At 35.2% G+C, this 13,435-nt stretch overlaps 1 pseudogene; it reads left to right on the top strand.

Moving 5' to 3' along the window:
* Positions 1–397: 397 nt before the first annotated feature.
* LOC140688897 (olfactory receptor 4C3D-like) lies at positions 398–1,327 on the top strand (annotated as a pseudogene).
* The last annotated feature ends 12,108 nt before the right edge of the window (positions 1,328–13,435 follow it).

Raw genomic sequence — 13,435 nt, 5'->3', positions numbered from 1 at the left:
GAGAATTACAATCTGTAAGCCCACAGACCCAGAGGAGGGATCAAAATCATGGGACACAGATGATTCAGCAGAGTCACATGGAGTTGGAACCAAAAAAATAATCAAGATCTCATGTAGACAGCCCAGGGTTTTCTCACGAAATTACCCTTCTGATGTTGTCCTATAGATGTTTTACAGGTGACAAGTACTAGGTGTCTGAACAGAAGGAAACATCATGGAGGAAGTAAGAGATAATTGAAATAAGCACTGAGCAGGAGTGTCAAGGACGTGCTCCACAGGTACAGTGACTGCTCTGTTTTTGCACCAAGATATTCAGACCCTGATCTTTTTATGATTAATGAGTAACAGTCCTTATTCTTGTAGGTAATTCAGGCCCCAGGAAGGTATTACTTCTTGAATGGACCTCCTCATGCCTCCCAACAATGTGACTGAGTTTTTTCTCTTGGGACTCACACAGAATCCACACCTGCAGAAAATACTCTTCATTGTCTTTTTGCTCATTTTCCTATTTACCCTGCTGGCCAGTTTGCTCATGGTCATTACCATCTCCCTCAGCCCCACACATTCAGCTCCTGTGTACTTCTTTCTCACTTGCTTGTCCTTCTTAGATGTCTCTTTCACCTTTGTCACCACCCCCAGAGGAAATAGATGTACATAAAGAAAATACTTTCACCAGAGGAAAACCATCTCCTGGGGTGGCTGCCTGACTCAGCTCTTTTTGGAACACTTCCTGGGAGCATCAGAGATCATCCTCTTTGTCATGGCCTGTGACCGCTATGTGGCCATCTGCAAGCCTCTGCACTACACGACCATCATGCAATGGGGGCTCTGCCAGCTCCTGGTGGTGGTGGCCTGGACTAGGGGGATTCTACATGCCACCCTGCAGATTCTTTTCATCAGCTTGTGCTTCTGTGGTCCTAATGTCATTGACCACTTCAGTGTGATTTATTCTCACTTTTAAAACTGTCCTGTAGTGACATTTACAGGTTTGGGACTGTGGTGGCTGCTAACATGGTGGCATGTGCTTACTGATTTTTTTCATGCTACTCATCTGCTATATAGTCATCTTGAGCTCCCTGAAATCCCGTGGTGCTGAAGGATGATGCAAAACTCTGTCTACATGTGGCTCCCTCTTTATAGCAGCAGTGCACTCTTTTGCCTCATGTATATTCATCTACACATGTCCTGTGAACACCTACCCATGGACAAGTTGGTGACTCTGTTTTTTGCAATCCTCACTCCCATGTTTAATCCTATCATTTACACAGTGAGAAACACAGAGGTGAAAAATGCCATGAGGAGTCTGTTGAAGAGGAGAGTAACTTAGGTTGTTCATGATGCCAAGAATGTGATGATTTATACACATAGGGAAGTTTATACCTGTTGTAAATTGTGAAAAAAAGAATTCAGAAGTTTTGTGGATCACTGACAGGAAAACAAGGCCTAGAAGCTAACATTTGTTGGGTATTTATTATTGGCTAAGCATTTACCAGGCATTTTGATGACTTGTAATGTACTGTACCAAAGCTTTAATGAATGTTCATGGTCATATCTTCAGAATAGCCAATGGAGAAAACAACTAGAAACCCCCAGTTTGATGATTGTAGAGTATGTTTTTCTCCAGAGTCTTCCTGCTACTTCACCACATTTTTCATACACGTTACTTGGATGAAATTAGTTTTTCTATCGGACCTTCATCTCAGAACTCTTGTTTTTGCTTAGTCTTGGCAAAGCCATTAAGGGATAGAAATTCTCAGATGGGCACATGTGGAAGGGACAGTTGTTTGAAGAAATCACAGCTGATCATTTTTACCCTGCACTCTGTATTTACCAAAAGCAAAAAGAGAGACTCCACAAAAGGAGGAAAGAATAATTTAAAATCTATCTCTCCTTTCTACCTTTTCATGGCACAACAAATAAATGAGAAATTAGAAATTTATTATTAATTTGGTCTTAAATTCTTAAGCATCCTTATGGGTCATATATATATATATATATATTTTAATATTAAAAAATGTTTATACCAAGACTTAAGGAGTCACTTGTAACAAAAAGTGTAAACTTACACATTTAAACAAAAAGTATATATTTAAGTTCTAAAACTATTACTCTATAGGTCTGATACTTATTTTTACATTAAATGAACACCTTACCAGGCAGAGTCACTTCAGTTGATTCATCCATATACTAAACTGGTGATTCCATTATTAGTGTCCCCATTTTACAAAGAAGCAAATTGAAGCCAAGAGAAATTTATTAATTACTTGTCTCACATCACACTCTCTTATCCCGTAAAGTGTGTCAGGAACTATTACACTGTCATGCACTTTCCCTTCAAATGTTTCAGCCACAAACTTCCAATCCAGGTCTTTAAAACTCAGTCTTACTTTCAATGAATCACAGTTGTCTCTGGTATGTTTCTGTTTATAGATAAGAAAAATTATATGCAAACTTAACGATTCACTTTGACCTCCAAGAAGATGTCGTCTAATTTGTTGTAGCCTTGTCTCACCTGTAGTTATGCTTTTCAGCACTACAAGTTTTTCCTCTTTTTGAAATTTTGAGTTACATCACTTCACTTTTACGAAAGACCAACATTAATAAGGTAACAAAATTTTTTTAAAGCAAACATCCCCTTCTGATTTCTGTTTAATTTGAAATTTAATTTAGTGAAAATATTAGTCATTAGTTGAGGGGAATGAGCTAATTATTGTTGAATTCCAACCATGAGGCATACATTTTGATAGGTTCTTTAATACTTTCATTTTCTTAATATAGCAAAGGTACCATTAGTGAGGTTTTTACTCCACTTCATACAAGAGGAAAATAAGACTCAGTGAAGTTAAGCAACAATACCAAATCTTTCAGACTCTTTTCTCTACTCTTCCTGCTTCCCACTATTCCTTGATACTGAAGTGGGAGAAAAGGCTGCAGAGCACAGCCACTGAAGGAATGACACAGTAATTGAGGACAAGACAAACTGGTTAGAACAAAGATGGTGGAAAATTCAACTTCCAGCAGACTTGAGCCTCATGGCACAACCACAGGTGCCATGACAATTCCTAGGCTGACCATAAAAGTCCAAAAAGTGGGTTGGGGGCATTTTCTGGACATCCTTGCCCCTTCCCCAAAGTAGTTGGAATAATCCTCCTACTCATTAGCATATGAAATTACCAAGCCTATGAAACCTAACAAATCTGCACCTTGTGGTTGCTGTCCCGCTCGCCTTCTGAGTTGGCCTGCATTCTGTCTATGGAGTGTGTATCTACTTTTGCTTTAAACACCCCCCATCCCTCATCTTCTCTCCCTCTCACCTTTCTGAGATGGCCCACGTTCTGCCTAGGGAGTGTGCATCTCCTAAGCCATTTTCCCTTCTGAGTGGAATGGACCCCACTCTCTGCTGAGGATGTATTTCTCTAAATAAACTTGCTTTACTTTACCATGCCTTGCTCTTGAATTCTTTCCCATGTGAGGCAAGAACCTATTCTCCCATAACAATATCATGATATAAAAAATACCAAAACATTGATCTGATCGTTGGCTACATTGTGGAGATTGTCATCATGTTCTTCCTATAGTTATTTATTTATTTTTGTAGGGGTTGGGTGAGGGGCATTTCTTCTCTTTAGCTGTGTGTGACTTCCATTTAACAGGCTGCTTATACTCTTTTGATTTCTCTCATGTCAGGGAAAAGCCATGTAATGATCTTATTTGTGCAGATAAACTACCCTTCGTGGGCATCATGAAAAGTGGGATGTAACAGGCTCAAGAAATGAAATTCAAATGATTGAATTTCAAAGGAAGTGACCCTTGTGTGAAAGAGATATTTGGAGGAAAGGTGAGCCACTCAATCATTGAGGAGATTGATCCTCTATTTGGGATTGGGGGCAGCACCTTCAAGAGCTAAACAGGTGCTCCTTCCATTGGGCTTTCCCCCTTGTTGTCCCATTCTGTTAACAGTTATTACTGGGAAAATGGCTCCATGATCAATTCAGTTTAGGAAATTTTGACTTATTTAACCAAAAAATACTGTTCAGTGGGTTTGATGAAAAACATTTCATCAAGTTTTGGGTATAGATTTGTGCAGTTGAAGCACAGCAAGAATTTCAGTTTGGTCAAAATTTAAATAAGCACATTAAACTTATTTTTTAAAATAAGTTTGTTATTAAAAACATGCATTTGATGGGAGCACTATCTCTCCCAAGTAGGTAAAAATGGTTTGGGCGGCATGAACATTTTTTATTGTAGATATACTTATATACAAGGCACAGATACAAATAAATCTCAGAAATAAATAGTACTTTTGTCACATTACTATTTTAGAGGGTGAAGTGTCTAAGGGTCTAAATGTCTAAAAAAGCACCTTAGTGGGGCAATAGTGAAAAACTGATTGAGGAATTCTGCCCTGAACCATGTCTAAATAATTAAGTTAGCATATGGGGTAACTTTAGGGTGTTAGTAAGGGTACTCTAAACACAGAGGTTGGCCAGTCACCTGTGAGGATCATATTCAGTGCAACTGGAAGAGTCTTCCTTCTCAAGAGACTTCCCAGAGTAATGACCGAGTTGTAATCTATGAAGTGTGCAATAAATGTAGGGTATTGATAATTTTTACTTTTAAAGGTAGAAATAGAATGAAGGCTATAACCCTAAATATTTCTAACTTGAAAAAAAATCACTTAAGAATACTAATTCTTGTGCAGTGAGAAAAAAATTAATTCTTATTTTTTCTGGCTAAGAAACATTTTAAAATCCTTTATCACGGCAACTATCCTGCAGTTAGATGTGTCACAATTTTAATAATAGTCTTGAAAGATGCAGACAGCCAGATTGGGTGACAGAAAAATTCAGTTCTGGTAGCAGCAAGGTAGCCAAAACAAGTCCTGCTGACAGTTTTCCATTTGTTAATAGAGGGAGATGGATCATTGTGTGGCCATTCTTCTATTGAAAAAGAGAGTTTAGTTGTGGAAAAAATAAACAAACTGTTAATACCATGATCTGGCTTTGTGCTGGTGAAGCATCAGCTTGGCATGGCTCCAGGGAAGCTCTGCCCCTGAGAGAACTGGATCATTGCAGGGATGGATGGACATTCACTGGTAAGGTGATTAGCGCCTCAGTCAGGAGAGACCCAGCCTCAAAGAGATGCAGTTGAAATGATGCAGGTCTGCACATGTTGAAATCTTGTGTCATTTGAAAATTCTTCAAAAACATTAGGAATCCTGGTTCTGTCAAAATGATTTCCATGAAGTATTTGGGTGATTTGTTCCCAGTGTATGTCCTGATTTACTCACCTCCATGCTTGGATTTGCTAAGTTGAAACTCTAATGTGTCATAAGTCTCAGCTTTTTTATACATAAAAGTTTGTGTGAGTACATCCTCGATGAGTTGAGGCCCTTGGTTACCCTGACTTGATCCCAGAAAGTTCATTGGTACAATCTCTGCCTCATATTTATGGGGACCATCAGGCAGCTGATTTTAGAGGTCACAGAGACCACATCAGACTGAGTTGTAGAGGTGATTTTAAAAACTTTTTGAGTATTAAACATGATATTAATTTTAAAAGATTTTGAAATAATTGAATCACTTATATGCATGTACAATTATATTTAAAATGAGTCAGTTCACCTGCTTTGTCTGTATAAACAAATTTTGCCTCAGAATGGAGAGCTTTGAGCTATCAACAATCTTTAGCTTAATTTACTTTCATCTTATTTGGCATTATGGAAACTTAAGGGTCCACCTTTCAGACTCTTTCCAGATTATGAGATTAGTAAATAAAAGTGTTTGTTTCATAGATGGTGTCTTAGGAAAAGGAAGAACAGGAGCTGCTGGAAAGTATAATATACTTTAAGACAGATCTTATGTTTCCCATTTTTAAAGCAATTTTCTCTGTGTGTGTATGTACTATATAAGTTATACATATGTATATAATATGTTATATATGTATATATATATTTATGTGTTTCTTTGGTACCAACTTCCTTAAACTTCATTCTTCTACTAATCAGTTTTGGAAAGACTTTATGTGGTATTTTTCTTTCTGTTTTGGTCAGTTTATATTTATTATAATTGTTTAATGAAAATACATTGAAATAGATGTATGTATATATATACATATATATGCATGTATATATGAATATACATGTATGTCAGTGCCATGGGTGATGCATTAGGTTGTTCAGGAATTAAGCTTCTTCCTTTTGGAAGCATTCTAAGACAGAATTAAATTTTCTATCTATCAAAGTATATTAATGTTTTGTCCATGGGAAGTTCTGCTGCAGATAATTCCATGTCCACTTATCTTTCAAGAAAAGCACAGTGAGTTAGAAATACTTCCTGACAGGAATAAGTCTTGTAAAGCCTTGCACTAGAAACAATCTTGGTGATGCACATGCTTAGGGCACAGGGCTTTTGAGGAGCACAGGGCACTGCTGCATCTTAAAAATGACAACCCAGTTCCACTTCCTAAATACATTGCTCTCACCTTCCTGCTATCCAGGATTTTACTGAATAAGTCATTTAGCTCTATAAGCAACAATAAACAAATGGGACCTAAGTAAACTTATAAGCTTCTGCACAGCAAAGGAAACCAGAAATAAAACAAAAAGACAACCTATGGAATGGGAGAAAATTTTTGCAAATGGACCTGACAAAGGCTTGATCTCCAGAATATATAAGCAGCTCATACAACTTAATAAGAAACAAACAAATGACCCAGTCCAAAAATGGGCAAAAGACCTAAACAAGTAATTCTCCAAGGAAGACATACAAATGATCAATATACACATGAAAAAATGCTCAATATCACTAATTATCAGAGAAATGCAATTCAAAACTACAATGAGGTATCACCTCACATCAGACATAATGGCCATCATATAGAAGTCCACAAGTGACAAATGCTGGAGAGGCTGTGGAGAAAAGGAAACCCTCCCACATTGCTGGTAGGAATGCAGTTTGGTGCAGCCACTGTGGAAAACAGTATGGAGATTCCTCAAAAGACTAGGAATAGACTTACCATACGACCAGGAATCCCGCTCCTGGACATATATCCAGAAGGAGCCCTACTTCAGGATGACACCTGCACCCCAGTGTTCATAGCAGCACTATTTACAATAGCCAAGACATGGAAAGAGCCTAAAAGTCCATCAACAGATGACTGTATAAAGAAGAAGTGGTGCATTTATACAATAGAAGACTATTCAGCCATAAAAATTACAACATAATTCCATTTGCAGCAATATGGATGTCCTTGGAGAATGTCATCCTAAGTGAACTAAGCCAGAAAGAGAAAGAAAAATACCATATGAGATTTCTTATATGTGAAGTCTAAAGAAAAAAAGAACATAAATACAAAACAGAAACAGACTCATAGACATAGAATACAAACTTGTGGTTGCCGGGGGAAGGGGGTTGTAAGGGACAGACTGGGAGTTTGAAATTTGAAGATACTGACAGCTATATATTGAATAGATACACAAGATTGTACTGTATATACAGGGAAATGTATACAAGATCTTGTGGTAGTGCAATGAATATATATATGTTCATGTATGACTGAAAAATTGTGTTCTACACTGGAAACTGACACAACATTGTAAATCGACAATAACTCAATAAAAATAATAATTACAATAAAAAAGATTATCAGAAACCTGTATATCTCAAAAAAGCCCTTTCTATGGATCTTCCTGAAGTTGAAGCAATTCTTTAAAGCATCAGCTCCTCTTTCATGAATGACAAAAGACATAAAAAATCAAGGTTAATGATCTGATTACAATGTTTTTGACAAAGAAATAATCAAGATGCTATGACACAACATTTTAAGATAACAACTGGATTATGACCAATAATATTACACCAGGACATATTTAAGTTCAGAAACTTTACATAATTTCTAGAAATTTTACATAATTATATAATCCATACAGTATAATCTATGAAGGTTTATCATTCATTGAAAATCCTTCCCATGTAATTTAGGATACCAAACAATTCTAGTTAGAGGAATATTCCCCTCTGAGATGCCTCAGGGGCCCTCTGAAGCATCTCAAAGTCAGCTGGAAAATTTAATTAGAATGTGATAGAAAGTCTGTCAACAACATCCAAAAGTTTCAAAACACTCGGTCAAATAGGATCATAGGTCACTGTGAATATATATTTCTTTAACCAAAGTGACAAAAGATTTCAAAGGCAAATATAGATTACTTAAAAGCAAGGAAGTTCACATGGTCTGTTATCCATAAGTAACGTTCTAAGCATCTTAATCTGTTAGCAGAGAGGAACCAAATCTAGTTCTACACCAGCCCACTTTTAATAACAAAATCCATCTTCCGAATTATATTCAATCTAATTTCAGAAAGACCATGCACAAAATTTCTTTTACAGGGCTCCTGTTTTACAAGCCTTCCATAAATTTCTATAGACATATTAGTCCATCCCATTTTTTCTATCCAGAAAAAAAAACCAGTTTTTCTACTAGAGTAACTTTTTATGACAAAAATGAATATAATGTTATCATTACCCATTCATCTATCAATGGACATTTTGGTTCTTTCCATGTCTTAGTTACTGTAAATAATGCTGCAATAAACATGAGAGCACAGATATCTCTGCAGATTCCTGCTTTCATATTCTTGGATGTATACACAAATGTGAGATGGCTGAATCATATGGTAGTTTTATTTTTAATAGTTTTAGAAACCTTCATAATATTCACACCAAGATATAATAGAGTTCTATTTTCACTACATCCTCATCAAAATGTGTTGTCTGCTATATATCTCATAGCCATCTAACAAGTGTAAAATGATTCCTCATTTTAGTTTTTTAAACATTTTTTATTGATTTATAATCATTTTACAATGTTGTGTCAAATTCCAGTGTAGAGCACAATTTTTCAGTTATGCATGAACATGTACATACATATTTATTGTCACATTCTTTTCTCTGTGAGCTACCATAAGATCTTGTATATATTTCCCTGTGCTATACAGTATAATCTTGTTTATCTACTGTACAATTTTGAAATCCCATCTATCCCTTCCTACCCCCTGCCCCCTTGGCAACCACAAGTTTATATTCTATGTCTATGAGTCTATTTCTGTTTTGTATATATGCTTTTTGTTTGTTTGTATTAGATTCCACATATTAGCGATCTCATATGGTATTTTTCTTTCTCTTTCTGGCTTACTTCACTTAGAATGACATTCTCCAGGACCACACTTGCTGCTGCAAACGGCGTTATATTGTCAGTTTTTATGACTGAGTAGTATTCCATTGTATAAATATACCACATCTTCTTGTTCCAGTCTCTGTTGATACATATTTAGGCTGTTTCCATGTCTTGGCTATTGTAAATAGTGTTGCTATGAACATTGGGGTGCAGGTGTCATCCTGAAGTAGGGCTCCTTCTGGATATATGTCCAGGAGCGGGATTCCTGGGTCATATGGTAAGTCTATTCCTAGTCTTTTGAGGAATCTCCATACTGTTTTCCACAGTGGCAGCACCAATCTGCACTCCCACCAGCAGTGTGGGAGGGTTTCCTTTTCTCCACAGCCTTTCCAGCATTTGTCATTTGTAGATTTTTGAATGACAGCCATTCTGACTGGTATGAGGTGATACTTCATTGTAGTTTTGAATTGCATTTCTCTGATAATTAGTGATATTGAGCATTTTTTCATGTGCCTATTGATCATTTGTATGTCTTCCTTGGGGAATTGCTTGTTTAGGTCTTCTGCCCATTTTTGGATTCAGTTGCTTGTTTTTTTCTTATTAAGTCATGTGAGCTGCTTATATATTCTGGAGATGAAGCATCTGTCGGTTTCATTTGCAAAAATTTCTCCCACTCCATAGGTTGTCTTTTTGTTTTAGTTATGGTTTCTTTTGCTGTGCAGAAGCTTGTAAGTTTACTTAGGTCCCATTTGTTTATTCTTGCTTTTATTTCTATTGCTTGAGTAGACAGTTCTAGGAGAACATTTTTGAGATGTATGTGAGATAATGTTTTGCCTATGTTTTCTTCTAGGAGGTTTATTGTATCTTGTCTTATGTTTAAGTCTTTGATCCATTTTGAGTTTATTTTTGTGTGTGGTGTAAGGGACAGACAAATTTTCTTTATTGCCATTGTGTTCTTTGTTGCTTGCACAATAGAAGGGACCCAAAATTCACATTATAGACTTTGTCAATTAGTTGAATTCTTGATCTTTTGGAGTGAGTATTTTTTTCTGATAAATTTTGATTAACACTTTCTACATTCTCTATATATAGATGCATAAAATTGTTACAAATATTTATTTTTCTTTGTTGTATACTACAAATATTTATTATGTCATTTATAATTCTGAATATTTTCATATGAACATATTATTTTAACATTCTTTTACTTTTTTATTTGTTCTATCATATCACTCTTGGAAAATTCTATATCCTCATAAAGATTTTGTAAATTTTAACCTTTTTAGAAAAACTAATTTTGAAAAAAATTTTTAACCCATCTATAATTTATTTTTTGTTTATGATGAGGAAATATCTAATTCCAAAAGGTAAAATAATGTGCCAACATAATTAATAATTTCTTTAACAATTTGAAAAATTTCTATTTAGACATCAAGTTTTACACTGTTGAGAGGTTTTAATTTGGGGGCACTTCCCATCCTTCTCCCTTCCTCCCTCAAAATTTTAGGGTCATTTTGGAAAGTTTGAAAACTTCCCATAAAATATGTTTAGGATATCACAACACTACCTGTTTATTTTGAAGAAAATTATGTTTTCAATATCTTGTGTTCTCATCCAGAAAAATACATATATTGTGAATAATTGATTGATGTCTCAGTAAACATTTGTAATCATCTCCATAGAGTATACATAAATCTTTGCCTTGTCATTTTCTTATTTAAAAAGAGGATCCTCTTATTTACATTTGATTCACATTTTCAAGGATGAAGTCAGAAAGGACTTAGTGTCTTTTCCCTATGTGACTTACAGCACAATCCTAAAGTCTTGGGCATGTAACTACTACCAAACAATCATAAGATTGTATCCAAAAATATACAATAGCAAAGACATGGAAAGAGACTAAATGTCCATCAACAGAGACTGGATAAAGAAGAAGTGGTATATTTATACAATGGAATACTACTCAGCCATAAAAACTGACAACATAATGCCATTTGCAGCAGCAAGTGTGGTCCTGGAGAATGTCATTCTAAGTGAAGTAAGCCAGAAAGAGAAAGAAAAATACCATATGAGATTGCTCATATGTGGAATCTAAAAAAAACCAAAAAGCATAAATACAAAACAGAAATAGACTCACAGACATAGAATATAAACTTGTGATTGCCAAGGGGGCAGGGGGTGGGAAGGGATAGATGGGATTTCAAAACTGTAGAATAGATAAACAAGATTATACTGTATAGCACAGAGAAATATACACAAGATCTTATGGTAGCTCACAGGGAAAAAAATGTGACAATGAATATATATATGTTCATGTATAACTGAAAAATTGTGCTCTACACTGGAATTTGACACAACATTGTAAAATGATTATAAATCAATAAAAATGTTTAAAAATAGTTTTAAAAAAAAGAGAAAATTTGCCTGACTTCAGGGAAATTATAGACAAATGAACACAGACTAAGTAACAAAGATTTTTATCTCATCAAGTGAAATAACTACACAAATTTGAAAATTAACTAATACCTGACTTGGGCCATTTGGACACATAAAGAATACTCTAGACCAGGTGGTTTAAGCAATAAACATTTATTTTTCACAGGTTCAGAGGCTCAGAAGTCCAAGATTAAGGTGCAAGCAGGTGGCATGTCCGGTACAGTCCTCTCCCAGTTGATAGGGAGCTACCGTTTTGCTGTGTCTTCTCATGGCAGAGGGTCAAGTGCACTCATGGGGTCTCTTCAAAAGAAAATGAACCCCAATCATGAGGACTACACCTTCATGACCTAATCATCTTCCAAATGGCCCACCTTCAAAAGCCACCATATTATAAAGGATTTAACTTCTGATTTTGAAGAAGAACACAATTCTCACTCTATAGCAACAATGAAAAGTGGAGGAATAAATTACATATAATCTGATAAACTCAAATACTTAGTATTTTTGGTGAATAATAATGTAGTTGAGAAGACTGTGAGATCATATAGGAATTTTCCACTTAACAGGAATAAAAGTCAGGACATGAGGTTTCTCATACATTGTGTTTTACTAGTGACAAGCACCCATTACCCCAAAGATTTTAACCCCCAAGAATACAGACCAAATAATGGAGGCAGAGCAGTAAATTTTTTTGACCACATGTTTCTGCCATTTAGAGGTAGATAATATTTTATTTTAACACTGATTCAGAGATAGAAATTTTTTTGTGAATAAATGCCTGTCAAATAAAACAATATATTCTGGTCTCTTCATTACCTATAATCAGTATTTCATTAAAAATAGAGATAAGATGGCATATATAGTCATCATCTTCCTTAACTATCTTACCCATAATATCTAGTGTCAAGTTCTGTAGTTCATATTTGAAACTGGTAGATTATGGTTTATGCAATATTTGCAGATGAAAGACAGAGCCTGTTTTTCTATAGAAGACTATGAAATATTAAAAGCAAAAAAGGAGTCAGGGATATTGCAAAAGAGCAGAGAGGTATTACCAAATATTTTAAAGTATCTGGGAAGATTAATGATTGACCTTTATGAAAATATACTTCCAAACAATGCTGGTCCACTTGAGGAGATAATACGATTACCCAATTGGGAAAAGAAGTAAGATTTGGTTATTTTTCTACATAAACACCTTCTCCATTTAGATGTTTTTCATAAACTTAGCCACCTTATGATCAGTATTACAACTGAAACTTCGCTTTTCTTTAATGTGAACATGTTAAGCAATATACACAAAATAATATATGCAAAGTGTCTTACAGATACAAAAATAAGATACCAACTTCAATATTAATATGGGCTACCTTTGTGTGGAATGGAGTGAATAAACTGTTTATTTCATGTCTCTATTATTTTCTGAAACCTGTAATGAGTTCTATTAATTATGAGAAAGTCTACATTAATTGAGAGTAACAAGAGAAAACCTTCCACTAACTAAAATAAATCTGCAGTATTAACTATAGCTTAAATCATCATATGGAACATAAATCTATATTCTTAATGGAGCTACTTTACACCTCAAAACCATATGTTTTGCCTCAGGAAATTGTGAAAATCTTGAAAACACATTTCAAACTAGTAAATTATGAAAATCTTAGAAATATATTTTGCATTGGAAGTATTCGCATAATAAATACTTTTCCTCATGCCCAAATTATAAAACCTGAGGAGAAATTTACTACAGCTAAATAATCACACATGACTTCTACTGGAAAGAACAATTCTTCATTGAAAATAGGGGATATATATCCCTTCAGCC

This window comes from Vicugna pacos, chromosome 24, assembly GCF_048564905.1.
Source record: "Vicugna pacos chromosome 24, VicPac4, whole genome shotgun sequence".
NCBI lineage: Eukaryota > Metazoa > Chordata > Mammalia > Artiodactyla > Camelidae > Vicugna > Vicugna pacos.
The sequence above is the reverse complement of the archived record's forward strand: the minus strand, read 5'-3'. Positions and strand labels throughout refer to the sequence as shown.